The following is a 17,026-nucleotide window of genomic DNA, read 5'->3' on the forward strand; positions in this document are numbered from 1 at the left end:
TTGTTAGAGTGCAAGTGTGAAGATATGAAGTCCAACATTAAGAAAAGATGAGTAAGTTGAGCAATATATAACTGAGATAGACCCTCAAATCTAATGTCTTAAGGTTTTGGGTTTAATGTGGTTCAAGTTCACTTGTGTGACTTTCTCTAATACAATTTGTTGAGAATACAAGGGTGTAAAACTCTAGGAGATCTCCACCAACAAGTCACTAGCAAACCACACAAGTGATCTTGATACCAAAGTTAACCCAAAATCTTAAGACATTAATTAAGTTTTTGAGTCCTTCTCACATAAATATATTGTCTAGGTTGCTCATTATTATCTAATGTAAGACTTAATCTTCATACTTGCACTCCAATAGTACGCAATTCCTTAAGATGTCATGGAAATCTAAAGGGAGCAAGACATGTTTTGTGTGACCATTATTCAAGTATTCATGATGTAAGTACATTTTCAACGTTTTAAATGAATAACTAAGTATAAATATTTTTCTTTTTTTTAATATTACACGTATACCTTTATCCTTTGCAACTTAAAGAATCTCTTGGATAAGTATGCATTCATTTGTCCATTTCACTTCTAACAAAGTTTGGAAAAAAGTTACACTAGAAAAAGAATTGAATAGTGTGTATGCAAATTTTATAAACTTTTTTGAAACCTTTTTGCAAATCTCTAGATAGTGTTGATAAGAAATTCTGGTTAAGGATTCGAAAAACAATAAACCAACAAAAAATATTTTAAAATAAGACTTTTATCTTAACCAAAATGCCTTTAAGGGTTATTTAATCAAACTAACAACTTACTTGTTTTCAATCTGAGAAAATGTTTAAATTCTGATGTTGAAAAGTATACAAGTTTTCTTCAAAATATTAGTGATTCTAACAAAATTTCGAATTCTTACGATTAGATATAAGTCATTTTGGTTACAAGCATCACCACTTGTATAGAAAAAATTAATATGGAAAATTGACACTATATAAGATGTAAATGAATTATATGTACCCGGCAAGAAGGAGTTGTAGACAGATGAATGCAAGAAAGTATATATCTAATTTAATCTAAAATAAAATAATGAGTCATAACATACATCTTTTCCGTAAAACTTGGTAGCCATAATTAAGTGCGGTGAAATTGGTACTATAAGAGTAGTATGTTGTTCAAAAACCAAATAAAAATTACAAAGACTTGATCGAGAATGTGACACCTATTTATAACAAAAAAAGTAAATTGCCTAGGACATGTGGCTTCTAAGAAAAACCGCTTGATTGAGAATGTGACACCTATCCTCTGCTTTTTTTTTTTTACAACGAAATTATAACCGCAACCATTTGTCAATTTTAATTACATGACTTCACTTGAACTCTCTTCATTCATCAATGGAAATATACTCTAATTATATTTTAATTACAAAAAACATACACAACTTCTATTTGACTTTGGCATCCGAATAATTTGCCTCCCATTAATCGGTTTATATTGAAATAAAGTGATATCTTCGATCACAATTTCATAATCAATCGGATCGCAAATTAACTTCTTTTTTTGGCACAGCAAAAGGAAGATTATATTAAAGTAATGTTATATGTGTCCTATTCACGTGTGTTACTCGAATGCTTCTATAAGTATAAAAAAGTAATCTATCTATATCCTATATTATAAAAGAGAAGTATAGGAAAATTACTGGTGTGCTCATGCTTGAAAATTAGACAGTTGTCCCTTTTAATGGTTTTTTGGTCATTTTGGGTGTCCAATTCCCACTCCTATGGTTGTGCCACGTACTTACTAAGTAATTTAGTTTTCACTGTTTTGTTGTGCCACATGCTTTGCTCTTTAAAGCTTTCCGGTGGGGTTGTTTCATTTGTTGACGCGTCCCACTTTTCCTTGGCTTCATCTCAGAGGCGTGCTTCGTTGCTTTGCCTCTCTTCTTCTTCAGCTAAGTCCTAATGTAAGATGCATGTGGTTCTTGAGATTTGAGGTGATAGATTTGATAGCTAGCACTGCAAAGTTGGGTTCTCTTTCGTTCATGTGAACAACCGATTTGTTGTTTTTCATTTGGGGTGAGATAAAGGTTGGTGTTTTGGTTCTAGGGTTTTGTTTTTTTACTACCCTTTGGTTTTTCCCCTTTGTTTAATTTCTTAGTGTTCTACATTTTTTATTGGGGTTTTCGGTCTGGTATGGTTTGGATTGTGTTTGGGATTTCTCAGATTTTGAGGGTTTTTTTTGAAAATTTTGCATAGGGCGAGATTTCCGCTAGTTGGATCTGAAATTGAATGGTGTATTCGTATTTTTTTTCTTTTTGTTTTAAAACTTGAGATGTTTTTTTTCCGTTGTGGGTGACCTCTGTGATAAGGTTTGGGAAATGTTTTAATTTTTGGTTTTTTTCTGCATATTTGGATTCGGTAATTGAAATTAAATTTGTTGTTTTTTGTGTTTTCAATGTTTCAGATTTGTCTTCAGGGGATGAGGTTATGGTGGGAAAACATGATTATGAAGCTGAAATTGGATAAATTGGAGCCTTGAAGGTATTGTTGCTTATGCTAATATACTACCCTTTTTATCTTGGTTATCTGGGTTTGTTTTTCGACTCTTTTTAATAGTATCTATTTTGTATTATTTTTGTTGTGTTCGTAATTCAGGACAATCAATTGCAGAAGATGCGCAATTGTACAAAAGAGTTCTCATGGATAGGGTTGCCATGGACGTGTAAAAAATTGGTTTTAATGGTTTAGTAATGTTGTTTAAGCATACAAAAAGATATTTTGAAACATGCATATATTGTTGTAGTCTCCTTTGTTTGTTATGATTTCATCTATATAGTTGTTGATATTACAGTTAAGTCTTGCATGTGTTCGTTGTGTTCCTTTCTTTCCCTGGATATGTAGTGATTTAGTGTGCTATGTAAGTTTATGCAGGTTATGGTGGGAAAACATGGTTATGAACCTGAAATTGGAGCAATTGGAGCCTTGAAGGTATTGTTGCTTATGCTAATATAATACCGTTTTTATCTTGGTTATCTGGGTTTGTTTTTCGGCTCTTTTTAATAGTATCTATTTTGTATTTTTTTTTTGTTGTGTTCATAATTCAGGACAATCAATTGCAGAAGATGCATAATTGTACAAAAGAGTTCTCATGGATAGGATTTCCTTGGAGGTGTAAAAAATGGTTTTAATGGTTTAGTAATGTTGTTTAAGCATACAAAAAGATATTCTAAAACATGCATATATTGTTGTAGTCTCCTTTCTTTGTTATGATTTCATCTATATAGTTGTTGATATTACAGTTAAGTCTTGCATGTGTTCGTTGTGTTCCTTTGTTTCCCTGGATATGTAGTGATTTAGTGTGCTATGTAAGTTTATGCAATTTTTCCTGTGTAACGAGGTCACATGGTTATCCTCATTTTAATGAATATTTCTATTATGGGCGATGTAGGTTCGATGTCTTAGGTTTGCATGAATTTTATCTGGATTGAAGTATAAGCTGCTTCTCTCACCCAATGAAGCAGCCTTTGTTGGGACTCGATACAATCTGCCACTAATTAATTCGCTTGTGCTATATGTAAGGAATGCAAGTACTTTAAATTGAAAACTTTTAATATTTGCCTCCGCATTAATGCAAATGAGTCAATAATAACCACATGGAGTTTCAAAATTACTGAAGTTATTCTTAATAACCATGTTAGAACCTAATACTATAAATCTTGATTGATTGGAGTCATATCCTTTCTTCTTTTTAATATTTTTTAATATGTAGACTTGTGTCACAATTCTAGATAATGCATAAAAAAGTTGTTTTTTTTTCTTTATAGTATTTATATTAGTAAATGTGTCATGGGCCTATTATAATTTTTTAAAAATTATTTTAAATTGTAAAAATTATACTCTATAGATTAAATTGTAAATATTATTTTAATTATTTTATAAGCTATGCTAAAAAAATTTATGATTAATTAATGATAAAATAACTTTAACAAAAATCAATCTTTTGAATGAGTTTGCATATAAATTTATATACATTTAGTCTCTGGGTTTGGATTAAAAGGAAATCTTTGGATTTATTAGTAAATTATATTGTTTTTTTTTATATTTATATATTTTTTTATAATGAATGTGAATGACTTACAAACTTATGATACTTTTATTCTCTCCAACTAAAATTTAATAAATGAATAATATTTATACCAATTATATTGTTATTGTTATTTAATAAAAAAAATTATCATATATAAAAAAACTATTAATTTTTATAATAATTATTTTATAAGTTAAATTGAAAAAAATTTACGATTGATAAGCAGCAATTGGCATTGTGTCTCAGCTTCTTTTTTCGTCATTGATTTTGCTGCTAGCTTTTTGGTAATGTGTCTGCAGTGATTGTTTTGACTAAATTTGTTAAAAAAAAATGAAATAAGGAGATGTAGTCAGGAGGAAAAAGCTGGCTGTTGATGCCTCAGTTGAAAGCAAAATGAAAGTACCAATCAACAAAAGAAGAAGGCCAAAATGCACGCATCCAAAAATTAAGCAAGTCCAAAATGCACGTGTCAACCAATGAAGTAAGGACAAAATGACCAAAAAGTGAGAAAAAGTGCCATGTGTATTCCATTGTGTTTTGTTTTTTTTTTTTTGCCTGAGTTTAGTATTATCCAAGTCTAAACAGATCAAGATGTTGCACAAAGAGCATTTGTACAAGTAATTTTATGGTAATCTTCACTGGGTATGTGTTTTGTCGTTAGCACTTGTGTGCAACTTGATTATTTTTGTTTTATCATAGTGCTTTTTGCAGACACATCATAAATAATATATTATCTATATTTTTAGATAAATAGTCATTTTTTTCTAAATGTAATCACTTTTACTTTTACACTTTTAATGTACTTTGTAGGTGAATTTGGTCTTTTTTTTTACTAAGAATCAATGGTTAATCCCTTTAGCTATTGAGATTAATCCCTTTAGTTATTGAGATACATGTTAAGCTTTCACATAACAAATTTTAAGGGATAAAATTATCTGTAACATATGTCTTAAATTAGTAAGTTTCTATATGGGTATACTTTTACACTTTTAATGTACTTTATAGGTGAATTTGGTGTTTTTTTTACTAAGAATCAATGATTAATCCCTTTAGCTATTGAGATTAATCCCTTTAGTTATTGAGATACATGTTAAGCTTTCACAAAAAAAAAATTAAGGGATAAAATTATTTGTAACACATGTCTTAAATTAGTAAGTTTCTATATGGCTATTTTTAAATTTTTTAAGAAATAATTTTAAAGCTACTTCATCTTTATTATGGAAGTAAATCATTAAAATTAAGCTACTTCATCTTTATTAATTAATATAGTGCGTGAAAAATTTGTAATGTACAAATTGAATTAAAATTAAGAATTATTAATATTATAATAATATTAAAATTCAATTTATTTGATAAGAAAACACTTCAATTTTAATATAATGTATTAAAAATTAAAATTTATGTAAAGAAGACATGGACGACGAAGAATCCAAAAGCAATCCCATTTGTGTGTTTGCATATGAGAAGGGAAGGCTATCAAACTAAGGTTCTTTTTTTTCCTTCCTTTTTTTATGCATTCTCTCTCTCTCTCTCTCTCTCTTTATTTTTTTAATCTCTGTCTTTTGATTGAATTCTTAAGATTGCTTTGAATCGGTTTCGTCTTCTTCGTTTTTCTTCAAAATCCTCGTGACAAATCTAATCTAATCAGGCTTTTGGGGATGTTTCAGACATTGCATGCATATGGGGTATGTTTTATGAATCCAACCATAGCTGGAAAATAAAAAGTTGACTCCTTTTTTTTTCCTTTTACCTTCAATTAGCTTTTACACTTTTATGGGTATATGTGTTTTTCCATATATTGATTTATAATCATGTGGTAGGATGATGACCCTTGAAAGTTATTCCTTTATCTCTTTTGATTTATACCTTTATCTAGAACATTGATGAAAAAGTTTTAAGATAGGTTGTGGGTTATATGTTTTTTTGGTTGAATTTATCAACCTATTACCATAGGATTTTTAATTTTTTGAATTAAAGAGACTGGGATTGCAGTTACTGAAATCAATGGAATGTATTGCAGGTGTGCATAAAGGTTATTGGTGAGAAGAGTGCGAAGATGGTGACCGACGAAGGTGCAATATATGTTATTGCAAACAGAGGTTACAACTGGAGGGCTATTGTCCAGGAAACTGTGTCAGCTACTCTTAACAGGTGAGTTTCCAATAATGCAGCATGCATGGATGGATGGAGTAGTGCTATTTTTTCAAATTAGTAAGTAAATCGATGTTATTCATGAAGAAGGTTTCAGCCCATGAACAATCTTCCAATTTTGTTTATTGTTGTCAATTACCTTTTATGTATTCAGAATCTAAGATACATAATTTTGTTGTGTAGTATGAAGGTGCTGCCAGGGAAGGTGGGAAAGGACCCAGTATATGGGATACTTTCGCTCATAAATACCCAGGTATATGTATATCTCTCCTCCAATAGTGCTTTTTAATATTTTTTACTTTTGAAGTTGTCCATGGCCTGAGATTGAATTTTCTTGCACTAATAATCTCTTACCTACCCCTACCCTCACTACTAGCCCCTTCCCTTCAATTGCTTGTGTTACATCCAGTTTGTTGTGTAGTATGAAGGTGCTGCAAGGGAAGGTGGAAAAGGACCAAGTATATGAGATACTTTCACTCATAAATACCCAGGTATATGTATATCTCTCCTCCAATAGTGCTTTTTAATATTTTTTACTTTTTAAGTTGTTCATGGCCTGAGATTGAATTTTCTTGCACAAATAATTTCTTACCTACCCCTACCCTCACTACTAGCCCCTTCCCTTCAATTGCTTGTGTTTTACATCTAAATGAGGTTGGTAAACAAAACTTAGTGTAATGTGTAGTATCAACGGTAATCCAGAGCTTATATGTTACTGAATGATCTTTTAAAAGCTTCTAAAGTTAGTCACATCATAATACCAATTGCTTTATTTAACGTTATTGTAGGAACCAAATCAACCAATGGTGTTCACGCAAAAGAAAATGTCAGTTGAGCAGATTATATGCAGCAGGTACACCACCTCATTTTACCGCTTACTGAAGACAATAAAAGTGTTACAAGGAGGAATGAAAGATGGAAGAAGCCATTACCAAAGCCAAATTAAAAGCAAACTTTGGCATTGGAATCATTATTAGGACCATGAGGGTGAAATTTTTGCAATTGCAACAAAGTTTATGCCAAATACTTATAGTATCAAAGTGGCAGAATCTCTGGCCTTGAGATGGTGTATTGAAGTCATGTAATAAGGCACCAACGCTGCATTACACATATTTTGATGGCATTATCAAAGATTGCATTCAATTGATGCAATCTCTTTCATCACCTAGTGTTCAGTGGGTAAGAATAAGCTGCAACATTATTGCTAATAAGTTGGCTTCTCTAGCTTTCATGCTTCAGAAAAGATACTGAATAAAAGAGGTTTCACCTTAGATTGTTAGCTATTTGCAACATGATGTATGAACCTCTTTTTCTCAATTTGAATAAAGAACAGTATTTTTCTTCTTCTTTAAAAAATATTGACTATTTATTGAATGACCAAAAAATAAACCTAAAGTTTCTTTGTTTTTCAATTATTTTTCTTATATATATTTGCAAATTTAATTTCCTCTTCTTCTCATGGATTAGTTCATATCACAATATAACAAATTGATGTAGGATTAAGACATTATTTATCTAGATTAAGCTCTAAGGAGTTATTAGAAGTATGAAATCATGCTCAAATCCTCTAACAATTGCTTTATTGATAGGTTGTGCTTTCCGGAGCTTGAAAATTTGTATTCAAAATGAATTTTGGACTAATTCAAGTATATCCTCTTTCACACTTTGTTATTGTCTTGCTTATGAAATTGAAGTCATGTCTCATGTACCTAATATGATGTTTTAACTGGTTGAAGAAAAACAATGCAGAATGAGCATTTTTCTGTCTTTGTTAATTGGTATGTTTACAAGGTACACGTTACTAATATCAAGGTAGTTCATAGGTTCATACCAGACTATGCATTATCAGTAGCTTGGTGTGTAAGGGGTAGGACCGGAGTTTGACTTGAAATTTTAAATCACTGTTATTCCCTTTTTATTCCCCCATCCTTCATTCCCTGACCATTTGAAATTTTGTCTTTACAATTGGCTGTGATAGTGCTAAGAAAATACAAATGATTCTCTGCTTCCTTTTTGCTTGAGTACAAAGATTTGCCCGAGTTAAATGCTGAATACCTATGTAAAATCTAGGAAGAAGGTAGTTGATTATTGTTTTTTCCTTTCTTAACTTTTATCTTTAGTTGGATTAGAATCTAATCATTTAATGTGATATAAGGCAGACTACATTAACGTGGTTTATTTATTTAGTTTGTGCATACTTGATATGGCTTATTATATTTTGAATTTCGGAGATTGCTTAGTGGGATGAATTCGTGTAACACGAATTACTGTGTATAACTTATCACCTTTGAATTTTTCTTTTCTTCTGAAAACAATTTCTTACCAACATGTTTCATATCATTTAGTATTGCTTTGCCGTTAAAGATTGAAAGCAAATTTTATTATTTACAGTATTAACATCAATGGATGGGAAATGATGATAGCGCTTGGTTTCATGGCTGCAACAAGGTAAGAATGCCCTTTACCTTTTTATGGTTGTAACAATTGTTTTTGTCATCATCTACCAAATAAATAGTATATATATATATATATATATATATATATATATATATATATATATATATATATATATATATATATATAATTAAGAAATCACAAAAAAAATCAATTAGTTGTCATTTAATTTTCTATTTGTTTTTTGTTTGCTGCTCAATATTAACTTTATAGTTCTAAATTTGCAGTGTTAGAGTGGCAAATGAACTTGGAAGAGGAAACTCACAAGCTGCAAAGTTCTCTATAGTTGTGACAATGCTTACATCATTTGAAATTGGGTTTATCTTATTTGTTCTTTTTTATTTTTAAGAGAAAAAAGTAGTTTATCTCTTTACTTCAGACGAAGATGTGGGTGCTGCTGTGGGGGATTTGTTTTGTAGTTTTTGTTTGCTGCCCCTCTAGTAGATATTGATGCTATTCGTGAGCCTCTTTCTCGATCTCTATTTTATGGAAATAATGTCATTTCTGGTGCCATTATTCCTACTACTTGTGCGCCTATAGGTTTTCATTTTTGTGTATTTGACTTTAACTATTTTACTGTTAATCAACATTTGCAAACTTGCTTACCAAACAACTCGTGCATGTACACAGGTTGCATACTAGTAAGTATAAAAAAGTAATTCACTAAAAGTATATCAATTCATTGAAGTACGGGCATGCTGCAAGAAAAGACTATAAGGATTCAAAATCCCCACTCCATTGTACTCCAATTTCTCACGCTCCTTCTATAAGGGTCCCTCTTGATTTTTTTTCTCCCTAAAACATGCTTTAGTGGCGGGTCGTTTCATAAAAAAATAAAAAAATAACTATATTTTATTATTTTTCCATTACCAATTCATTCTAACAAAATTAACTTGCTTAAAAAAGACAAAATTAACAATAAAAAGAGTAAATGGTATAGTAGTACATGTACATATCAATTTGCAATCTCTAGAGCAAATGTTAATCATTGATGAATTCATTGTTTCGTAACCACATGCATGAGGTAGTTGAGTACGTGTTTATTGCTTCAATGGTAGGGAGTATGGCTCAAAGCCTCAAGTGAAGTTACATATATATACTTTTTAATAATGAATTTAATTAGTAATATGTGTGGATTACTAGTGCATATTGATAAAAAAAAAGTAAATGATATATAATATATTTTTTTATAGTGTATTTATCAACGTATGATAAGAAATTAAAAGTATAATTTTCGTATTATATTAAAAATATATATACGAAAATCAATATTTACTTTTAGTTATGTGCACAAGCATACCTAACGGTGATTGTACCCATTGTATCACTCTAAGAATCTTAAATATCATTCTCACTTAGACCAAAAAACAAATACAAGATTCCGAGATTATAATGCTATCAAAAGAAATAAATTGAAATGACCGTAGAGATTAAAAACAAGACAGAACAAAGAAAACACGAACATGAAAAAGGTTCACATAATTAATTAATGTGATATAATTGATAAGTAATTTTATTTTTTTAAGTATGTGATCATGAGTTTCATTTTTGACTCACGTACATGGAAAAATATTTATTGAAAGAGATTAACTCTTTAAATAGATCTCAGTACCTCAGAGGATTAATCCTTGATTTTCGATTGAAGGATACTTGGTTCACACCAAAAACAAAGAAAAGGGTTTCCATATATAACAAAAATGTAAGAATATATAATGATAGCTAAGGCTTTGGGCTAGCTTCACTTACAATTGCTATGGATTTTATAATTAGAAGAGGAAAAGTTAGGAATGCATTTTTTAACATATTTATCTTAATATATATTTTTATTTGTTAAAATTTATTAAAAATCATAAATAATTTCATAGATCTCACTTCTTATTTAATGAATTTCATCTATGATATTGTAGTTTCTAATAAATTTTAATCAATAATAAAATATATTAAGTGGAGATTTTTTTAAAAGCTATTAAGAAGAGAATGTTATAAAGTTATTGTAATCATTCCTCTTAAAAGAAAGGAAGAATTGCAGGAAAAAAATTATCCAACATAACACATAAATCACCTTCAATAATAAAAAAATTAATCAATAATATCTAAAAATAAACAATTCATTGAGTGACGATCATTGAAGATACTCTTACTTGAGTCATAGAAATGTCATTTAATACATACACATTTAGTATTGATAGGCTAATCAAGGTTTTTTTTTTTTTAACTGAAATAGGCTAATCAAGGTATTTTTTTTTTCTGAAATAGGCTAATCAAGTTATCTCTTTAATTTAACTGAGATAAAATATACTCCCCCGATGATTCAATTACAAGAAAAAGAAAAAGTTTGGTGAACTCAAATATAAATAATTTTTAACTACATTTGTCCAACTTAATGCAATTTTAAAATTATTCTTCAATTAATTAATATTTTATTTTTAATCATTGTACTTACCAAAATTCGAAGCTAACACGTGTCAGGGTAGACATGATTAAGGTGGGGTCCTAGACTTTGCATGTCGGACTGAGAGTGACATTTGTTAAGAAAACTAAAGGAGGAACTTGCAAAACAAATGATTTCGACGTTCAAATAAGTACTTGGGTTAGGAGAGTATGAGAAAATAAGCATATAAGTAGGAGTGAATATATTTGTCTCAAGTGAGTACGAATGAATATGTGAGTCATTATGTTGAGAGAGTACGAAGGAACCTGATGATACTTATAGAATGGTGAGGGAGTTGCGGGCCCTTGTTGCTAAGGGTTGTTACGGTAACATAACTGACCTTATAGATAATTATTGTCATTTAAAATATAATAGTCGATGACTTATAGATAATGTTACATATAAAATGTAATTTAGAGATAATTGTTAGTAGATAATTGTACCTTAATGTGTAACTTTGTAGATAATTAAATGCATGCCAAGAATAAAGAAATGTCATTATATTTTACTAGTAAGAGGTTAGAGATAACTTGTCTATTGGAGAGCCCAACTACTAAGCATTGAGCGTCTGTGTTCCTGTGTCAGGACTAACGTGAAGGATTGACGCGTTTCTCAGAGTGTCACGTAACATGACACGTGTATTTTATGGACCTTGGACAATACAATTATTGATAATTTCTTCTAAAAAAATATTGAAATCCAAGTTTAAAATAAAGATATTGAAAACAATAAATTGAAAGAGATAAAAGATTAAGAAAAATTGTTAAAACTACACCGTCAAAGAAAAGTAGCTAAAACATTCTCATTAATTGAAAAAGATAACTAAAAATGCTCTCGTTCAAGATATTTATTCTAATTTTTTGTAGAGGTGAATTATTATGTTAGCATATGTGTGTATTTAAGTTGAGGAGGAATTAAATTACTTTAAGAATAATTAACTTTAAAAGAATTATTTTTAATTCTTATTCTTTTTTTTAATTTAACCCTCAAAGATAAGTTATTCATTAAAACTGTTAAATAAAAAGAAAATAAAGTGTAAAGATGAAAAATATTTATGGAGTAACTTGAATTATCCTCATCTAATCTAAGTTATTATATACAAATGTGAATGTATTTATGAAGATAATTTTTTTTTAAAATGCATTTATATAAATCAAAATAGCAAAATATGTGCTAATATAAAATTGTATGAGTATATTAATATTTAAAATTATGATTATTATTATTATTATTATAATATAAAGAGAAATCAAATTACACCAGTACACTATTTTTATAACTTGATATAGAATGTAATTTTTATTGATCCAACCGTTAAATTATATTTATATATTTTTAAGATCGTTTGTATCAAATTTTGTCAAAATTAAACAATAACAAGAAGTAATCAAATTATCCATATTTTTTTGTATATTTTGAAATGTTTATATTATGTCGATTTTAAATTATATAAATGAAGAAACAAATGATTTTGGATTAATACAAAATTTTATATATGTGATTTATGTAAAACAATCTTTCAATCCAATAGTAAGTTTTAACAAAATATTATTGAGTTGAAAGTTATAGAATAGTACAATAATTGTCAAAGTTACAGCAGTGTAATCTAATCTTTTCTCGTGTATATATATATATATATATATATATATATATATATATATAAGAGTTATAGAATTGAACAAAATTAAAAAATTACAAAGATTTCTATATGTTGTCATTGTTTAATGAAAAGGATGGTGGGATAATTATTAGTGAGATAATTATCCCACCATAATATACTAAAAATAAGGGCATTAACAATGTGTTTGTGAATGATATCTTCAATCTTGTATTTTTCTATGATTGCAATCCTACACTAGAAAGAGTTATGTAATTTGATCCTGATTAATTTTTATAAGCTTTTCTTTCTTTTCAAATAAACTTGCAGTCTTCTTTGTCTTTCTTCCCTTCCAGGATCAAATTACTCTGCAATTTGATCATGAGGGATTATGCCTGATTGGATTTTTGTGTAGCTACTATTTTTTTTAAAGTTGATATATAAGACATACACACACACATATATATATATATATATATATATATATATATATATATATATATATATATATATATTATAAAAAGTGTAAACTTAATATCGATAAGGCTTAAATATATAATTTTTTAGTTCCTTTAAATTTTAAATAAATTTTGGTTTTGATCTTTTAAATTTAAAATTGGTTTTTTAAGTATCGGTAAGTTGAAAAAAAAAATTCGTTTTAGTCCCTCTATCTATCCAAAGAGTCATTGAAATAAATATTTTGAAAGAAAAACAAACATGTAATATATATGTGTTATATGATAAGATTAATAATGCAAAATCAAGTTATCATGTAAACGATTTGTAATTTGTTAACCATGTAACCCAAATCTTTTGGGGCAGAGGGATTAAACCAAGCTTTCCTCAAATTACTATATACGACAGAACATTAGTTCAAACTAAAAATCTAACTATCGTCCTCATCTTGCCGAAAAGGCGAAAAGCTTTGACTCAACTAACATTGCAACATAAGTTTTGATCCCATTTTATCCCATTTGCACATTCTCTGTGAGCTTTGCATATGCAGTGCATGAAAGGAGGACCCGGGGTGCTTCTAATCAATATTGTCAGAAATAAACTATATCACAAATTTTCCTTTTAAAATGTAGAGAAAGACCTATATCACAACCTGCATGTGACTCGATCAGCCGCTTAAAGACTTCGTGGGTGTGACCATATTTTGGTGGTTATATAACAAAGAAAACAAACTAATCATATAACAAAGCAAATAAATTTAATTATAATTCTTTTGTACACATAAGAGCACTCTGACAATAATTTCCTTTTCATTTATTATACTTTTTACGAATACTGTTTTTAAGAAAAAATAAATAAAGCTAATCATTGTGGTTGATTGATATACGAACAAAAATGTGAAAGATATGTGGGGAAAGTAGATCAAGGATATATGAGTGGTGGAACATTTGTAGGTAGGTTCACATTCTTCCTGCTGCATCATTATTTGCAAGAAATGATAGCACAGTTTTCTATGATTTTGATACGACTTTTGAGGTCGGCTACTTAAGATAATTAGGGTAAACGAAGCCGCCAAGTTCTTTTAATTCGGGTCATCTTAATAATTAGTATAAGAAAAAATAGTTATGCATTAAATTATTAAATATTTTACATATATAATTATTCAATAATAATTTATTATTAATAATAAATTTATTTATTTTTAAAATAATTATCTTAAATAATTTAAATGATAATTTATAATTAAATAACCGTATAAATTTTTTACGGTAAGTGCATTATTAACATTAAACTCTTCTATTTACAAGTTCTTAAGCTTGGCATCCCAATCTTTGCATATATTTGATGCCTTTGACTACTATCCATGGTAGAGAACATATCCGATACTGAAAAACATAACTAAATATGGTCATGTGATGATTGATCTCGAGATACACTCTATATACTAATTAATTATTTTATACGTTTGGTGGTTATTTAGATTAATTTTGACCTTAAATTGTTTGTAGTGGAGGTTGGGCGCATAGACAAGCAAGTCATATTTAATGTGTCCAAACGCGAACGTAATAAAAATAGATATTTTACTATAACTGATAATATTGAATTATTTATAATAAGCAATAAAAAGAAGTATCTATCTTTCTTAAGTATTTGAAATATATATCATGTAAAAAAGGAATTCGAAATATATATATATATATATATATATATATATATATATATATATATATATATAAGTTTTCCTTATTTATTTAAACTAGGTTTTAAATTTTATTAGTATTATACATCAGTGCTTGTTAATCATGTTTACAGTCTGTTTAATAAATGAAAATCTTTCATCGATGCTCCTTTAGTAAATATTAATTCTTAAGAATAATGTTTTAAAAATACATTGAAAATAATTTTAAGCATTAAAAAACACTAATTGTATAACTTATCTATTATTTTATGTTAGGGATCTGTTGATATATTATTTTCTCTTCTTTTTTCTTTTGTGGCATCCAATGGTTTTATCTTGTAGATAGAAAAGAGGCACAAGAAAACAAAGGTGTTGATTTAAAATAATAATAAAATGATTGATTGAAAGGGATTTATAAACAGTTGATCGGAATATTGGATGCTAGAACGAATTAAGTATTACAACTGGAAGAGACTTGACTTGGATGGTAAGTCACAAACGAGTGACTAGAGTGGCAGGTGTGATCTCAATATATATAGTTGAGGCCGGAGGGTTTTTATGAAACATTAACGGTTTAAACCAACAAAAAGAAATTATTTGTAGGGGGGAGAATTAGTAACTCGAGAATTAATTAAGTTTCAACAAAGGTGATGAAGAAAAAACTTGGTAAAATCAAGAACAAAAAGATAAAGTTAAAGGAAAAGTATGCATTTACCGCTAAAAAATTATCTTTCTACGACGCACATTTTAAGACGGTTTCTCATGAAGAATTAATTTTGTTTTTACGACACACATTCTAAGACGATTTTACAGAATTGTTTTAGAATGCATGACAGTGACATTTATGTGATTATGGGAAACTTAAACGACGACAGTTTTAGCTAAAGAATCATCGTCGTTTTTGTTATAGAAATGCATGTGAACCCCTAATTATTCTGGCGTGTCTTGCTCGCTCAAACACCCTATGTTCACCTCGTGTCCCACTTTGTCATCCCGTTCGTGTGCTCGATCACCTCTGTTGGTTGCTCCGTTCATATGCACGTCATCCAGGTAAGTGCATTTTACGAAATCTGTGGTGGGTCGACATCGCGTACAGCCTTCGTGGTGCATCGGCGTCGTGTGCGATCATCACAAGTATGTACGTAGTGTAGTCACAAAAGTATGTACCGAAGGACCTGAATATGTAGCATTTCAGTTCATAAGAAAGCTTTAGTCTCATTTCTTTGAGGTTCGAAGCAGTGAATGCTCATTCTCTTGAATTTAGACCAATTTCATGACCAACTTCGTATGATAAAAATGGTTAGTTTTGTTGTCAAATAATGCCTAAATACTCTAATGTCATGCTCAAAGTATGGCTTATGGAAAAAGGCATGAGTATTGATCTTTTACTTAGAATGAGGCTTACAAACCAACCTCTTTCGGAAAATAATTTGCATCACCTGTCCAAATCAACAAGAGAAGCCCTAATTAGTCTGTATTTCCTTCTCTTTCCAAATGGGGACTCCTCCAGCCCAACATAAAAATGAACCATTGTAGTCTTCCTAGGCCCACTTTCAACTTGATCATCATGTAGATCTCCTGCATTTTAGGATTTTTGTTTCTTTAATTGCTTCTTCTGAATCGAAAAACCCTACTTCTTGTCTTATGACAACTTCCAAGTACTTGTAGCGAATTCTCAGCACATGCCTCTCACTTGTGTTGCTCCAGCAATACCCTTATGCAATTAAGCATCAATTATTGATCAATAGGCTAGTATCTGAGGTATGTGTTGATTTTTTTAGAAGCTCTTATTTATCTATATATGGTTTGGCTTCTTTTTCAGGATCAAATTTGTGAGAAAATTGTAAGCCAAAACTGACAAGTTATATGATTGATATGATGTAGATGAGTATTATATTTTAAAAGTTAATGTAATTCCAAATTTCTGTGTATGAAACTCTACTTTTTATGGTTTCATTCATAATACAATAATGACCAAACATGCCTACCAAATTTATAAACATGCAAAAATTGAGGGTGCCTCTAACCTAGCTAGGTGCACCATGGTTGTCAAACTCTAGAGTCAACTCATAGACTCTTACGAGTTAAAGAGTTTACTTGGTCCTTGCGAGTCAACTCGGAAGCAAACTCATTATTGTGCAGACTAAGAGCAGACTCGGTGGACTCAATGTAGACTTGTGTAAACTCCCGA

The 17,026-nt window shown here is 29.4% G+C and overlaps 2 long non-coding RNA genes across 3 annotated transcripts; both read left to right on the plus strand.

Annotated features, from left to right (window-relative positions):
* The first annotated feature begins 1,856 nt into the window (after positions 1-1,856).
* On the plus strand, positions 1,857-2,707 carry LOC114402987. Its single transcript, XR_003664563.1, has 3 exons — positions 1,857-1,945; positions 2,446-2,522; positions 2,637-2,707. It is a non-coding gene; the product is annotated as an uncharacterized LOC114402987 (long non-coding RNA).
* A 3,379-nt stretch (positions 2,708-6,086) lies between these two features.
* Positions 6,087-7,389, plus strand: LOC114401617. 2 transcript variants are annotated; one of them, XR_003664311.1, is made up of 4 exons: positions 6,087-6,219; positions 6,403-6,472; positions 6,641-6,710; positions 7,008-7,389. It is a non-coding gene; the product is annotated as an uncharacterized LOC114401617 (long non-coding RNA). The 2 variants fall into 2 exon arrangements; XR_003664312.1 differs by having other exon boundaries at positions 6,093-6,279.
* The last annotated feature ends 9,637 nt before the right edge of the window (positions 7,390-17,026 follow it).

The sequence above is a fragment of the Glycine soja genome, chromosome 20 (assembly GCF_004193775.1).
Source record: "Glycine soja cultivar W05 chromosome 20, ASM419377v2, whole genome shotgun sequence".
In the NCBI taxonomy this organism is placed as follows: Eukaryota; Viridiplantae; Streptophyta; class Magnoliopsida; order Fabales; family Fabaceae; genus Glycine; species Glycine soja.